General features: G+C 44.2%; 1 long non-coding RNA gene across 1 annotated transcript; it reads right to left on the reverse strand.

The window, feature by feature from the left end:
- Window positions 1-12,048: 12,048 nt before the first annotated feature.
- On the reverse strand, window positions 12,049-15,493 carry LOC122200111. The gene is made up of 2 exons (XR_006193720.1): window positions 15,270-15,493; window positions 12,049-12,287 (listed from the first exon to the last, which is right to left on the reverse strand). It is a non-coding gene; the product is annotated as an uncharacterized LOC122200111 (long non-coding RNA).
- Window positions 15,494-16,776: the final 1,283 nt, after the last annotated feature.

The raw sequence follows: 16,776 nt of genomic DNA on the forward strand, positions 1-16,776 counted from the left end.
CTTCTCCAGAGAGGATACTGAGGTGTCAGGTATATGCATGTACTTACTTCTCGGGTTAAATCTCAATGACTTTCTCTTTATTTAATGAAAGGGGAGAGTCTCGGTTGGCTCTGGGAATTGGTAATTAGATAAGCTTCTTTTCGTAGTTAGTGACTCAAATGTAGCAATGATAATGAACTTGTGACCATATCTATGTGGTCTAAATATCTAGATGGAAAGCAAACACATCTAGAAGAGCTTTAGGGCTATCTGGGCCACAGACCTGGATTGTGGCTAGGTTTTTTTGTTTTGTTTTGTTTTGTTTTTTAAATTTTCAGCCTGTATGTTGTGTGGAGATAGAACTTATATCTGCATATCCAATGGTAAAGTGAAAATATGACCATTATCTGTTTAGTTTGATATGTAGCTTCTGAAAAATATGGATAAATTAGCTTTAAAAAAAAAAAAAAAACCTTTGGCATCTGACTTTTCCACCATTTCTGTATCGATTGACTTAGTTAGATAATGGTTAAAATTCCATATTTTTTCCCATTGTGTACACCTACGCTTTAAATGTTTTTCTGTGGGTGACAGTTGAGCAATTGCTAGCTAGTACTATGTGGAAGTTATAGGTTAAATTAGAACCAGAAACTTTAATCTGGTCAGGCTCCTCAGGTCCATCCCCCTGTTAATCTGAACTTTGAATCTGAATTTGAAAAACCACTTAATCTGGGCTGTCCTTTCTTGGGATTAGTGATCATGGCTCCTAGATGTTTTCATTCACATTAGAATGAACTGATGTATCTATAGAGGGGTATTTAATCATTGAACTGAACATCACTCCGATTCTGATTTGGTTTCTGATTTACTTGATAGCATTTGAGAAGCAGCTTTGATGACTTAACATCAGTACTTATTAATGTCACCAACCTAGTAATACCATTGGTGCCCTGTAGGAATGCTTTGCTAACAATAAGAGTTTAATTAACTTCAGTTGGGGACAATGTCTTACTAAGATAGTTCTACCTTTTTTGAAGCAGGGACACTTGTGATTTCTTTGGGTTGTTTGTATAGGGAGATCAACAACAACAGTAATGACAAGAGCAACAGAAAAACTGATTTTTGAACTCCAATATATCCAATAGAATAAAACAGATATTAGAATTCATGGAAAATTTGTTTTGCTTTTCTATCAATAAAAGAGTTTTCTTGTTAATTGGCTTTTTGGACACTATTCCTTATTCATTTATAATATACCAAGATTATAAAATTACTCACTCTATTGCCCTCAGATGCACAAAGAAATTAGTTTTTACTTTTAGTTATTACTCATCTGACCTTCTTCACAAACCAACCACATCAAAAAATGGGAAGTTTATAAATTTTACTATAACCCGATAAACTGAGTCCAGTCCAATTTAGCAATCCTTTTCGGCGGATGTTCAGGCTGTCTAGGTCATATACTTCGTCTTTCAGATTTCCTCTTTGCCTGCCTGCACTTCTCTAATATAATCAGGTATGTGGAGAAAGGGTGTGGTTAACATGATTTTGTGGCAGTTATGGAATTGGGGAGCCTCAGATTCATAGAAATCCCTTGGGCTCTAGCTGAACTGTGCTGGAAAGTAGTTGAGTAGGGCTGCTCTCCAGGCTGAGGTGCTTTTGTCCTGACATTCACCACTGCAGTCGTGTACCCAGTCTCGAGTCCTCTCCCATGGGAGACGGTATATCCCGCACCCTGCCATCCCTGGGTCCAGCAGGGCTCTCACAGTTTGTCCTCTTCTTGGAGATACAGGAACTTCTGGGTGTCCTGCACGCCATTAACCTCCCGTTGAGAGGCATTGGTTCTAGCCCAGGATTATTCTTCTATCACTTCCACCTCCGTCCAACTAGTCTTGTTTCATGTCAGGTGGTGCCACAAAATAGGTTTTCATTCCAGGGGGGAGAGGTTGCCATTAAGCCCTAATCCTTGGGCTTCTCCAAAACTATTTACATGTTTATGAAGCACCACCCCCTTCTTTCTGACTCCTAACTGTGTGGAGAAGAGAAACATGATAGCCTTAACAGCTGCCTGCCTCACTCTTCTATTCTGTCTCATTTTCCCCCCTCAGAATTACCCCAGACTGCAAGAAGCAGATTTTCCTCTTACAGCTCCCCTTTTATCTACCTGAGATTCCTTCTACCATAGGTGGCGTCCTACCTCTGCAGTGGGCCTTGTCTATTTTCTGACTTCAGCCTTGTGACTAACCCCTCATGGCAGTTAGGGAATAGGAGACAGACAGAAGCTAATGGATAAGGGAGCCTGAATTGGGAGATGTTTGAAACCTGTATTGCTACCATAGTAAACCTTTGTATTCTTGAAAAGACATTAATTCGTGATTAAGGTCTTGCTCTCCCTTTTCCCAAGAAGGTGAGAGCTTGATTATTATCCTACATTTATTTCTTTGTGCCCTCGTACCCACTCCCTCCAAGTTTGGCTAGCAAATCTGGGTATGGATTGAATCTTTTACCTTGTATCAATCACTATTTGGTCTCCAAGAAGGCACAGCCTCTTCCCAATACTGGTCCATTACATGACCCTACACCCACACCTAAGAGTTGCAGATAGTATGTTGGAAATGTTTTCCTTGAGCTAGGAAAAACTTCTAGTGGCTTCTAGAGTGGAGATGAGTGACTTTCTTTACCAAAAGACACTGGGAAAGATGGATTGGTTGGTGCCAAATCTAATCTTTAATCATGGTCTGCTTTATTCCCAGGAAGTAAATACTTTTTATTCTCTTTTTTTTTTTTTTAACCTCAAGAGAGGGGATGAGTATTGACTCAGCTAGATTTCACAAGACTACTAATGAACCTACTCCCTGACTCCTGGGATCTTCCTGGGTCGACTTAATTAAATATTGGCTGCGTATGCTCTTTATGATGAGTTGTTGAAGTCCATTCTCTTTTTTCCAAAAATACCTCTCTAAATATGCCCCAGTCTTGAATTGATGCTGGTAGTATTGGGCATTGCTCTCTGAAAAATTGGTTCCACCTCTCAAAACTTTACAGACCAAGAAGGGGCTCCAGTGATAACTTTTCTTCACCCTTCTTTTCTACTTTATGCTGACAATTCTCTATCTGCATTCATGAATCTTCTCACTCCCTGGGTCATGGGTCTGACTTAGGATTTTTAATTTTAGCCTAGAGATATATAGTCACTCCATGATACAAAAATTTGTTTCACATAGACTTTTAAAAATCCTGAAAAATACCCTGAAATGCACTACGATGGCAAAAATACCTTTCCTGTGCAGATGTGAAAAACAAATGTGGCTCTATTCTTTCTTCCTGTGATCCAGCTTATCTTTCTCACAGAGACCTCAAAAGGTAGCCCTTTAAAAAAACAATGTCATACTCTCAAATTATCTCTTCTTCTCTCATCCTTTCCACAGTAGTGTCTGGGAATAATTTATGTTATATCCTGGTGGATGAAGAGGAAGGTTCCTCAGACTTGGACAGTCTTAAACCAATCCTTTCTGGGTGAGAGAGTGGCCAGTCTGTTTCCTGGGTAGCACCCACTGCTGGAACCTGTGATTCTGGTCTTTTTCCACCGAGTCTCCCCAAACCTGAGTCTACAGTGGCTTTTTTGTGCCACATGCAGGATTTTGTTGTTTTTCCTGTGTTTAAGCATCTCTGCGCCCCCTCAACTGAGACCAATGAGTATCTCTGAGTCCCATTCAGGCCATGGGACATAAAAACACTTCTTGTTGCCTATAGTCACCACCCCTGTCACAGTGCCACTGCCTCTCTGTAGGAGAGAGAAGAGTACTCTAGCTGTCTCTAGTACTTGTTCCCCCTAGTAGAGCCAGGGAGATTCTCCAAAGCCCTTCCTGGCCTCAAAGTCCTCGGACTCCCTGATCCTAACAGAGTACATATCATTGGACGTCTCTCAATAGCTGTTTGTCCTGAATCGAGGGCAATCAAAGGGTTTGGCATCCAAGAACCTTGGAATCTACCCTTCTCTCCATCAACATTTGACTCCCTTCTTCCCTCCAAACTACACAGAACTGTAAGGGATAGACTTTTTTTCTATATGGTCCCTTATGTGGTCCTTAGGTAAAACCACTCAAGAAGTCATAGATTTGGGCTGTTTTGCTTTCTGAATGTAGTATCCTGTGCCCTGACTGCCTCCACACAGGTCAGTCTTAAGTGGAGAATACATTGTGGAAGAGGGATTGACCTGCTAATAAATGGGCCTCCATTAAGAGGTGCTTAAGAAATACTTTATTAGTTATGCTTGTTTACACAGAGGTAGTTATTTCGACTTGAATGGCTAGAATTTGGTGATAAAAGAAAGACACCGTCTCCCCCTTCTACTTGGCAGTGTGTGAAATCCCTAAATTAATAGCTTGGTCCCAGGAGGGTTTATGTTGTGGGCCCCAGTCAAGTCTCTATGAGAGAGATAATAAGTGTCACCCTTTTGTAGGGTGCTGCCATAGAAGGCGAAGAAGTGTAGGTCCCTAAGTTCCAAAGGTACACACGTCATCAGAGAAGAACAAAGAAAGGAGAGGCTAGAAGACATACTCCTCTATCTTTGCCCTTGGGGGCTACACCCACTTCTTTCTGTCACAGTGTGTTTTATGGGGAGATGCACAGAGAATCATGATTATGCCCAACGTGTGACCATGTGGCCTTGATGTGACAGCTGTATTTTCAGGGGCCACCCAGGTTAGTCCTGTTCTTAGACTCATAGTTAGCTTCATTTTCTTGCTTCAATTACACTACCCTGTTTCTGAGAGTTGTCAGTCAGCCTGCAGTCCTCACTGTTGGACCACATCTCTGTAGCTGATCCTGGTGTGGCTGCTGACTAGGTGTCAGTGACTTTTTTTTAAAATCCGGTTGATGAGATGATCCCTTTGAACCTTTCACCTCTAACATTTGAGAGCTCATTCAGTCAACAAATATTCCTTGACAGCCAGGTCTATGCCAGGCACCATTTTTGGTGCCAGAGATACAGGAGTACAGGTAGATTTCTCGCCCTCATGAGAGTTTTGTTTTGTTTTGGAGAGAAACAGTAAATAAAACACATGAGTATTATGGAGTATGTTATAGGGAGAAAAGTGCTATAGAGACAATAATTCAGTAAAGAGGATAAGGGATGTGCCGGGAGAGAATGCTACATTTTAAATAGGGTGGTCAGAGAAAGCCTCCCTGACAACATGATATTTGAGCAAAGACTTAAAGGAGCCATGCAAACATGTGAGTTAACTGATGAAAGACCATTTGGCTCTAAGGATTTGTAAAACCCATTTCACCCAAGCCCCTAATTTTGTAAGTAAGCAACTAGGGATCTTGGTAGGCAGAAGGCAGGAAACTGACGCTTACTGAACGGTATGTCAGCTGTCACTCCTCAAGTAGGGGAGATGGGTAAAATCTGCCCCTAACCTTGAGGAGCTTATAGTCTGATTCCACAATAAATTTCAATTCCGTTCCACCGTGGTAGCAAATACTTGCAAAAGTTACTCTGGGCGTACAAAATAAGTAGCAGTGGTCTGTGTGGTAGGGTTAGGAAAGGTTTCCCAGAAGAGATAAGACTTTAGGTTGGCTTTAAAGGATGAGTAGGAGTTAACCAAGAAAAGGAAAAGCAATTTAGGCAGAAAGAAAAGCACGTCATCTGAAAGCACAGAAGGAAGAGTGTTGCGCGTCTTTGGAGAATGTCACGCTGGGAGTGACATAAAAGAAGTCTGAAAAGTAGGAGGAATATTCTTAAAGGCCCTTCAAGAGTAGCTCTTAAGAAGATGCCTTTCTGTTGTCAATGGGGAGTCAGTGGAGAGTTTTGAATATAGAATAGAGTTATACATTTGGATTTTTAAAATATTACTCTGGCAGCATCAGCGTGCAGAGTAGATCACTGGCGGTCGCAGAGCTGGACGTAGAGACACCAGATAGAATACAGCCGCGGTAATCCTGCAGCAAATGATGAGAGTTTGAACCAGTAGGGGTGGGGGCGAAGAATAATGGCATATTGCCGAGCACGTGAGATTATGGAACTGATGGAGCTGTCGATTATTAGATGCGTGATGTGAGGGAGAGGAAGCAAAGGAAGGAGGAGACAGCAGGGAACGGATGGATGCTCTCCTATTTTGTTGGTTAGGGCGACCCTAGCCCGAGTGCTGCTTAGCTGTCATGAGTCGGGGACAAAGTGAATCATTCATAATGAGCGTTCACATGGAGGTCTGGGCTTTGCTGGCACAGCCTCGATGGGTGTGTCCCCAGGCCACGTTCAGACTGGTGAAGCCTAGTGCTGTGGAGCAGCCTGCAATTTGGCATATGAGCTTCAAGAAATAGCACTGTCACTGTCATGTAATTCCTGGATGACTACTCATCGTCTGTCAAGTTGGAGGAGTCCTCCGTATGTCTGGAAGTGTGTGCGTTCTGACATTAGTTTCTAAGGCATTTGTTGCAATTCTGAGACATGCCTGCAGAGAATCGTGAAGTTGTACAGGATCTATGATAAACCCTGCTTGGCTCTCTTAGAGGAGAGAAATAATCAGATTTGACACCATTGGCAGGGACAAGAATCGATACGCTGCTGAGAAGGAATCCCAGGATGTTGGTGAATTTGTTGAAAAAACAGTACAACCGGAATTATGGGGAAAGGCCTGAGTTCAAATCATGGCTCTCTCACTTGGTAGTTGTGAGACCTTGGACAAGTTCCATAACTTTCCATGTTTCAGTTTCGTGAAGGTTTGTCGTGTGGATTACCTGAGAAAATACACGCAAAGGTCTACCAATAGTGGGCATGGTAGTTCCTGTTTTTACTTCTGTTTGGGTTCGGTGGCACGGGGAGGGCAGAGTTTCCTAGGGGATGATCAGTAGCAAAGTCATGTTCTCTGTGCTCCAACATCACATTCTAGTCTCTAGCAAAGTGCCTGGCATAGAGTAGTTATTCAGCATAAATGTTGAACAAACAAGTGTGTCAATCAGTTAAAATTCTACGGACACACGCCTGATGAAGTCTTTGACACTGCTCTAGGATCTAGCCAGAGTCATACACCGGAAAAGCAAAAATTAACAGGATATTTGTGACAGTCACCAATTTCACTTGACTCCTAGATGGCAAGAAGCATGACATCATTGGAATCTTTGGCATTTTCAGTGATCTAAATCTTCAGGGAGATGCTTGGCAGATACAATGCTTCTCCACCACATACTGTCCCTACTCCATGCTGGTGTGAATAGCTCAGCAAAGCTTGTTCTTATGACCTGAGCATTAATACTTCTCACGACTGGTACAGGAAGAGTGAATCCACCATAGAGCCCCTGGGGCCAAATGAACACTTGTTGAAGGTAAAGAATCAGGTGAGCGGCCAGTCGCCCGGTGTTTGTCAGTGTCTACTGGTTCTGCCCTGAGGGAGACACTAAAGAAGAACGTAGGACCTAATCCTCTCAAAGAGATTATGGCTCCGTTAGAGAGACAAGACTTCCAGAATGAAACAGTATAAGCAAAACCAAGTTGAATGAACACAAACTGATCATTATATAATCTTCTTTGGTTCTCACGTTCCAAAAGGGAGCCATAGGATTCCATTCATGTGTAGACAGAGAAATCTGGATCTGGCAGCAAGATTTGGAGTTGAGGCAAAGAGAGGCTTAGGCTCTTGGACTAGAAAACATGTCCCTCTCCCTCAGTGGTTATGAAAACCACAGGCCCTTGGCAGAATTGCCACAATCCATCATTCCTTCTTTTTAATCCTTTCACCTGCCCCAGGATGCTCTTAAGCTCTCTCAACTGCCCAGTGTCCCACTCTCTTTCTTTCACTTGAAGGTCTGTCCTCTTTTTGGGTTGCTGGACCTAGTGCCAATGTATGGAGGGGGATGTTTCCCACACCACTAACAAGCTTTCTCTCACACCAGCTGGGTGTCCTACAGTTCAACTCAATGCTGACACTATCTGGAGACAGCATCAGATCTCACAGGTACAGGGCCCTTTTCCATAAGACTGTCGCCAGCCCCACTTCAGACACCATTGGCAAGCCCACGTTGTTATCTGTGCTTCTGACTTACTAGGTGCAAATGAGCAGTTCCTGAGACCTGCTTCTCAGGTTTAATACATTAGAGCAGCTCACAAAACTTTGAGAAACATTTCACTTACCAGATCATCAATTTCTTATAAAAGGATACAACTTAGGGAGAGCCAGATTGAAGAAATGCACAGGGCGAGGTATGGGGAAAGGGTGTGAACTTTCCTGCCCTCTCTGGGTGTAGTCTCCCCACATCTGCCTGGTTTCACCAACCTGGAAGCTCTCTGAACCCCACCCTTGTGGGTTTTCACGAAGGCTTGATTATATAGGCATGATTCATGAAATCATTGATATTTGGGGTTGATTCCACTTCCAACCCTTCTTCTCCCCACCAGGTTGAACTGGAAGTTCTGACCCTCTAAAGAAATGATTGGCTCTCACGGCACCTGGGTGGCTTAGTCAGTTGAGCATCTGACTCTTGATTTTGGCTCAGTAATGATCCCAGGGTTTGTGGGATCGAACCCTGCATCAGGCTCCGTGCTGAGCATGGAGCCTGCCTAAGATTCTCTCTCTCTCTCTCTCTCTCTCTCTCTCTTTCTCCCCCTCTCCCTCTGGCTTCCCCCCCTGCTTGTGAGGGCTCTCTGTCTAAAATTTAAAAAAGAAAAAATGGTTGACTCCCCTGGCAACTAACCCCCATCCTTAGATGCTTTCCCAAAGTCACCTCATTAACATAACAAAAGACACCTTACTCACTCTCTACACTTGAGGAAATTTCATAGGTTTGGGGACTGTGAGCCAGGAGCCGTGGATCAAGACCAAATATATATGAGAAGTCTAGTTTAGCCATCTGAATGACCAAATATAGATCTTTCTTATAAATCACGATATGGTTCTTCCCAAAGTCACACTTTCTATTTAGGACCAGTGTCTCTCTCTGAAAATTCAGTATGAAAGTGTGTTCCTCTTGTAGTATTACCTGACTTTTCCTTTTTAGAACCATACTCTTGCCAGTACTGAGCATGTGTATTTGGTATTTACCAATAATGGCTATGAATAATTTAAGAAAACATTCCCATTTTCACAGAAGCCTTGGGTAGGAGGGCATATTTCAAGGCCGGACTTGGGATGTAGGACTGTTGGCCTCAGGACCTTAAGATCTGATCAAGGGAGTAAACCACCTACTCAGCCCTCAGCAGGCAGGACCCAGGACAGATGAAGATCTATATAGGCCTCTGGCCTTAAAAAAATAAAAACAAAGATGTGGCTTCCTAGTGTATCGTCATAGGTGGTTTAACACAAAAATTATGCAAAAATGTAAAATAAAGAAGTCCATTAGTAAAATTCTTCCCCCCCCCCCCCCCGTGGCAACTATTTCCATGTTTTGTTCAGATAACAGTTTTTATTTTTTCCCCGCTCAGTGTGCCTGATAGAACATCTAGCTGCACCAGGCACCCCTAATGGAATAACTGGGCAACCTAGTGTCACTTGTACAAAGTCTCATATTTCAGATCATGACTGAGGTACTGTCTGTGGAAAGTTGGTCAACCAATCCTCTACACCTGCAGGGCTTGATCCCAGTCAGGGACATCTTTGGCTTCACATCTCTGTGGTTCCTCCAATGCAGAGAAGAGACGCGGGGGCCACAGCGTCTTGTCAGGCCAGGTTGACGCTGATCTGTACTTGGCCATGGGTTTGAGCATCAGCTGGGCTTGGAACCTGAGTGTGCTCACTCCTGCAGCCTCTAATCAGTCAGCTCTTTGCCTGTTTGGATGCTGGAACTACTTCAGGGGTTAGTCCAGGGCCATCGGTCATCACTGACAGCCTTCTTTGGGTCACTCCATCTGTGGGCTCACAGTAGAGTCTACCCAGGCTTTGTTCCCTTCCTTTGAATGCCAAAGAAAAACAAGTCAGAGGCAAAATCTCCAGGAAAATCCCGTTTTAAGCCTACAGATATCATTGACCTTTGTTCTTTTTCCTTGTAGAAACATAACAATGTCATTTAAAGGAGGGGACACTTCAGCACCACTTAGGAACTATCCTATCCACATTCAAAGTGGGTGCTTTGTTTGTGCCTGTTTTATATTTAACCAAGATATCCCAGTTCACCTTCAGGGTAAATGTTTTTTGCTGGGGGGGCGGGTATTACTCCCGCTTTATAGATGAAACACTGAGTCTCAAAGATAGTAAGTAATTTCCCCAAGCTCACCCTGCTAGTAAGTGATAGAGTTTGGATTTGAATGAAGCTTTGCCGAATTCCAGAGCTCCTCATCTTCCATTTCATGCTGTGGCTTTTTATCATCGATTTCAAATAATTACTTCTGTGAGCCTCCCCTCAATAACAAAGGACTTAACAAAACCGTGTGTACCAGAGCACGCCCGAAGGTGTAGTACAAGAACCCGTTTGCCTCAGAACCTGCAGGACTGTGTGTGGAGAAGGGAGAAGATTATCAACGTATTGAATCTACAGGTGACCTGGGCCTGACCCATTACTTACTGAATCTCTATGTCTGGAAATACATATTAGGACAGCGCGTCTTTAGTGAAGCCCCCAAGTGATGGCTAATGCCAACTAAAGCCATATGGTGGAGGGGTGCCTCATGAAGAAGAATGAGTACCTTGAGGGAAATCTAATTTCTGTAGACTCTACCAAGATTAGAGTGGGAAACAGCTTATTCTTCAGGATGCCATGGAGGGCGTATGCTCATTATTTATTGTACAGGTGGAACAGAGATGCTATTTCTTTGTGTACTTACACACAGCTTCGGAACAGAATGGAATTGCCCACCTTTTTGAGCGTGGTTCCTTTTTGTTGGCATGAAAAAGACAAAAGAACCCCACGGCCCTCAGACCCTGATGTCAGAGTCCATGGCTCTGGCAAGGTCTCTCCTTCACAAAGGCAAGTAAACAGAATTATGCAGATTGGGTTGGCAAAGTCATTGCCTCTGAAACAAACCCAAAAGCCACAGACACCCACCAAATTGCATGAAACAGAGTTGTGGCCAAGAGGAAGTACATGGCGGCTTCAAATGCAGTGAAACAAAACGCTACCAATATGGCTGTTGGTATGTTGGCATCGTTGGTGAAAACAATCAGTTACCCCTTTAGGACCGGAGAAGGTCAGATGCTGTACCAGAAGTACTAACAGCATCCTCCTCCCAGAAGCCAGATAGAGAGGGAAACATTTCAGCCGAGGTGCAGGCAGGAATGAGGAAAGGTGCTTCAGTTAAGCAGACACACCAGCGGGGTCATTCGATATCCAGCGTTTGAAGAGACCTGTGTCACGTGTTCAGTAGAGATTGGAGCTCGTGTGTTTTTTTAAAAAATAATATAAATGGAATTCTTGGAAATGTTTCACTGTCCTTTATTCAGTAATAATGAGCTGTCTCGATGCTAAGAATTTCACTTTTATTATCTTATTCATTATTCACAAAATTCTGAGGTGGGATTGACCCCACCCATAAACTACTGGGAAGGAAAGCAGGGTTCAGGAAAGGTGAGTGGCTCGCCTGTCACCACATGCCCAGTCGCAGAGACCATCTGGCCCCGCAGCTCTGATTCTGGCTGATTCACCCTATTCCTGCATTGTCTCTGCATCCCCATCATGATTCTTTGCTAACAGCAGGCTACGCCTGGTCCAAAATGAGAATTTTTCCTCTACATGCTGGCTGCTCCATGAATGCTGGGTCTGGCTAGCCTCTCTTGTTACAGTTTTGAAAATGACCTGTGGCGCGGGGTCCAAACTGCCTCTCAGGTACTGTATCTGTCCCTGCTTTCTGATGGAGAAAGCTAGACAGGTGCAAAGGACCCATTTTTGAGCTGTGATAGGCTGTGGTGGAGAGCATACGTTGGAGAGACAGACTTCCTGGGTTTGAGCCCTGCCCCATGACTTACTAGCTGTGTGCGGGTGACGTTCAGGTCACTAAGCTGCCTCCTCCTCATTCCTGTAATTTGCAAACTGATCTGGGGATGTAAGTGTGGAACGGTCGCAGGGAGGATGGATGAGTTAATATATTAGACGAATGAATAGGTGTTTAGAATGGTGACTAGCGCAAAGTGAATGCCCCGTAGATAGCGTTGCTGTTTGTTGCTGTCATTAAAGGTTAATAATTAGAAAGTTTGGGGTCATCAGTATGGCGATATGCAACATTATTCAAACAATACACAACAAGCACAACCGACAGGAACTTTCAGATAAAACGAGAGTGTGGATGCTGGCCCAGACCACCTGTCTTCACGTCTTGGCTTGACACGCTCCAGCTGTGTGACTTTGGGTGGCTTGCTCAACTTGTTCTTGCCTCGGTTTTCCCCCTGAGAAAAGGTAATAATAAGAGTGTTTATGCCAAAGGAATACTGTAAAGATTAACAACAGGTTAACATTTCTAAAGTGTGTGAGAAGAGCCTGGGACAGAACAGGAACTGTCTATTGCTTAATGACAACTCAAAAGACCGGCTTAAGGCCACATGCTTGCTCGAAACTGGGGCTTTTCTAACCAGCTACTCTAAGCGTGTGGCTCGGGCAGCTTTGCCAATCGTTGAAGTCAGACTTGTTAGCAAATTCTGGGAATGTGTGAGCCTCAGTTTATGGACACCAAATCTCAGTAACCCTTAGACTGAAGGCCTTAGTGGCTTATGTGATCACACACAAAAATAAAAATAGTGAGAACTGGAGAAAAAAGAGAAAAAAGGCTTGCAGTTTTGGATCTGTTCTCTGACCATTGAGAAAACTCTCGTAGGCACCGGCACCGTAGACCACAGATGATACTCTGAGGAATTCAGGCCTCGGGCAGCGTGCTCTTCCTCTGATGCTGTGAAAATCCCCTTTCACACCATGGGAAATGTGGGAGGAGGGCAGCAGCATGAACAGCCACCCACTTACGGGCACCAGGAGGCCCTGCCCAGGGCAACCCCAAAGAGAGCATCCTTTGGCAATGCCGACACCTAGTTCAGTGCCATTTGGGTGAGCGCCTCTGCAGGAGACACGAAGAAGCATCTCGCGGGGCGAAGAACATAGATTTTGCAGTTAGTCAAGCCTACACTGAGTTCCTGCTCCGTTGCATGCCAGCCACAGGACCTGAGACAACTTACTTAGACCCTCTGAGCCTTCATTTCCTCAACCTTACAATGGGGATAATAATGCCTGCTTATACAGCGACTTTGATGTTTTTTTTCTTTAAAAAATTTTATATTGTGCATCTAACACAGCAACGGGAACATGGATCGTGGCTCCCCATCTACAGCAGCAGTGTGTTTATTGTGTACTTGCAAAGTAGACAGGTACTGTGTTAGGCACTTAGGATCCATTATGTCCCTTTATAAGGTTCTATGAGATAAGTTCTATTAACTCTTTTCTCTATAAATGAAGAAATTTAGGGTTGGCCAGCTGAAATGACCTTCCTAAGTCACATGGCTAGGATGTGTGAGACCCATGGCTCCATCTTGGTTTTTTCTGAGTCTCAGCTCAACTCGTGCACTTTTCCTACCCCTTTCACACACCCTTTATTTCATTCCAGGGCGTGCAGGCCTCCAAAGGCAAACATATGGCATTGAAGACCACCTGCCCTTATAGCCGATATATGGACTACAGTGTTAGTGATCAGTAAAGTTAGCCAAGGGACCTTGTTTATTCTCAGGACTTGAGTAACAACTCAGGGCAGCTGGGAGTGAGTGGAGCGGAGCCAGGCAGCAGACCTGACGGATCCTGTTGGATGCGGTTCATCTTCAGAAGGAAGATGCACTTGAGAGGCTGACTCTCAGGTCTTGTAATCCTGTAGTTCTGAAATAACCTGCTCCAGAAGAGACCAGAGGAGTTTTGCTGTTACACAACAGGTTCGGAAGGATCACACCGGCTTAATTAAAGCCTTCTGGTTGATACTCTAGCACATGATTGTCAGTGGTGTTATCACTCATTTTTCTCCTTGAATGAGGGCCCTGAATACCTTTCAGTGTTTCACTGGGTGTGTTGTCACCTCCTTGACTTTTTTTTTTTTTAAAGCGTATGTATTTATTTTTGAGAGAGAGAGAGCATGAGTGGTGGAGGGGCAGAGAGAGAGGGAGAGAGATCCCAAGCAGGCTCCGCCCTGTGAGCCAAAGCCCCATGTGGGGCTCAAACTCATGAAACCATGAGATCATGACGTGAGCCGAAACCAAGAATGAGACGCTTAACTGACTAAGCCGCCCAGGCGCCCCTCACCTCCTTGACTTCTATTACTCCTTCTCATATTAGTGAATCCCAGGAAGCCTCATGGGCCTCCAAATTTGAAACCTAAATGTACCTGAACGTTCAGTGAAACACTGGTTTTATAGTTTTACAAGAGCAGCTCATTTAAAGCAGGGAATCCTTCTAAGTAATGGACTTCACCTACCCTAGCTTAGGTGAGAGATCCCTCATAGCACAGGAAGTGTTCCCTCGTGGGCTTCGGGTCCAGGACCTTCTCCATAGACTTGAAACCAAAATGAAATTGATAGGCACACACACAGGGCGCACGTCTGAGGCACCTCACGCTGTGTGAGATTTGGGCTTTTCTGGTTAGAGGTGCCTTTGTGCGGAATGAGATGGTTATCTTCTCAAAGGAGTAGAGAGCTTGATCTTACCGCCAAGGTGGTGGGTAGGTTTTATCGCTCTCTTACAGACATGGTCTTGGGGATGGCACACGTACCGGTAAACATGAGTTACCGCTCAGCTTCCTAACAGTCCGCCGTGTCTGTCCCCATTAAATGGGTCCGATACACAAGTACAAGGTGGCTGTTTCGCAGCCGCCACGAGGAGTCTTCAAAATTGCTTCAGGCCACTCCGCTCGGCTTGTTGGGCTACTTCTCTCTCTGCTCTTTGTTGTGTTTACAGCTTGTTCCACGTTGGCTACGTGCTGTGGCTCTCGTTCTCCCTGTAACTCTTGCATCCATGAGCCATTTCCAGTCCTGTTAGCTAGAACAGAGGCAGTCAGTGCCTCTCCCAATTCCCTGACGTCCTGAATGTCATGTGGATTCCCTTCCATGTGAATGGCCTGTTACAGTAAACATCACAACTCTCTGAGTGCTTTTTCAGGCTGCGGGAGAATGCCAAGCCTCCTGCTCAGGTAGCCTGAAGTCCCAGGGAGTTAACACCCCTAGGAACAGACAACCGCCAATGACCCTTGGGAGTTGGTACATAAATAGCTCAGTTTCCTCGTGCCTAGGATGGACCAGTTCTGAACTGTGTTCTGTATACTCTCCTGGAGATTCTCCTGGACCCATTTTGCTCTCCTCCACTGGTGCTTCCTGGAATCACCTCCCAAATCAACGAATTCTACTTACCTCTTGGTCTCAGAGTCTGCTTCTCAGAGCGTCCAACGTACAATACTCCAGTTTTCGATATGAGCCTCCTCCAGCACTTGAACCAGCGTCTGCCTCTGGAGCTCTGCAGTAAGAGATCCCAGCCCCTAAATGCTACCATAGCCCTCCTGAGAAATGTTCCAGGCAAACATGACCTTCACCCAGGTTGCTCCGGGCCAGAGGGGCTTCAGACATTTCAATGAACTAAATTGATGGAGAATTTCACGATTTATGCAAGTGAATGGACAGAGTGAACAGTTTGTGAAGAACTTTCTCAAATTACTTGGGCATTTCAGCAATCATTTTATATAAACCTGGCTTACTGTGGAGAAGTAATACAGTATGGTGGTTAAGAGCTTGGGCCCTGGAGTCATGTTACTTTGGGACGGAGTAGTTAATCTCTTTAGGTCACAGTTCTTTTGACTATAAAATGGGGAGGATAATAAGAGAACCTACCTCAGTTGTTGTGAGAGTCAAATGCCATAATACTAAAACTATTGTTCTAGAGATTTACGCCTGATACATATCCACATATGTACTAGCCGTCATTAATATGCCATGATATGTCCCACGGCATAAAATAGGGCATTATGCCCTTTTTTAAGAAAGAGAAAAATATGTATGGATAAGACACAAATCTGTAGATTTCATTTTCCTGCTAAATAATAAATGAAGATTTGGGTTGGCATTTGGGGGGATGGGATATGATCCCACTGGATTAACACATTGCTCCTGGTTTGGGGACTTGTTGCCTAGAAGCAGAGCCCAACATGGGCATTCTTGTATTAGTAATTTATTGTGAGGGAGTTCTCTCAGGTAAAACCTGGAAGGGAGTGAGGAAGGCAGGATAGGACAGAGAAAGTAGCTAAGCAAAGAAAGATGTAGTTCATTTGAGTTTAGATTTAGCCCAATCTCTGATCCCAGAAGGCTATGGAATGTGAATGGCTCTACAGAATTATTCTATATTGAGGCAAGGGGGCAGCACTTTTGTACCCCATGTCAGTCCGTCCCTGTGTGGGACACCTGTGGGAGAAGGCGTAACCTTCTAGGTATTTCTGGGGGATGTGCCTTTCTTTTGAGGAGGACAATTCTCAGCACAGTGGTGCAGCTGTGAACTGTTAGCAGCCACCATTCCCAGTAGCTGGGGGATGGGTACCCCGTTTGGTAAAGAAAAACTAAGGGGGACCTCAACAGCCAATATTTAACTCTATTTTCATAAAATGTGTATCATATTATCTACAATAATTTCTGCTATGATAATTAGAAAAAAATCCACCAATGTTTATCCTGCTTCTTGATTGATTGGTAACACAAAATATACCAGTAATCTGCTCCCTCCCTACCCCTCCCCTCCCAAGCATGTGACTTCTTGCTGTACATAATAGTCATTGGCTATTACTAAGGAACACTTGTATGAGCATCTCTCCTTCTGGTGCCTCCTAAAACTTCCTGCTAGGCTTGGGGATTCTGAATTTACTTTCAGATCTCA

Source organism: Panthera leo, chromosome D1 (genome assembly GCF_018350215.1).
Source record: "Panthera leo isolate Ple1 chromosome D1, P.leo_Ple1_pat1.1, whole genome shotgun sequence".
Taxonomy (NCBI): Eukaryota; Metazoa; Chordata; class Mammalia; order Carnivora; family Felidae; genus Panthera; species Panthera leo.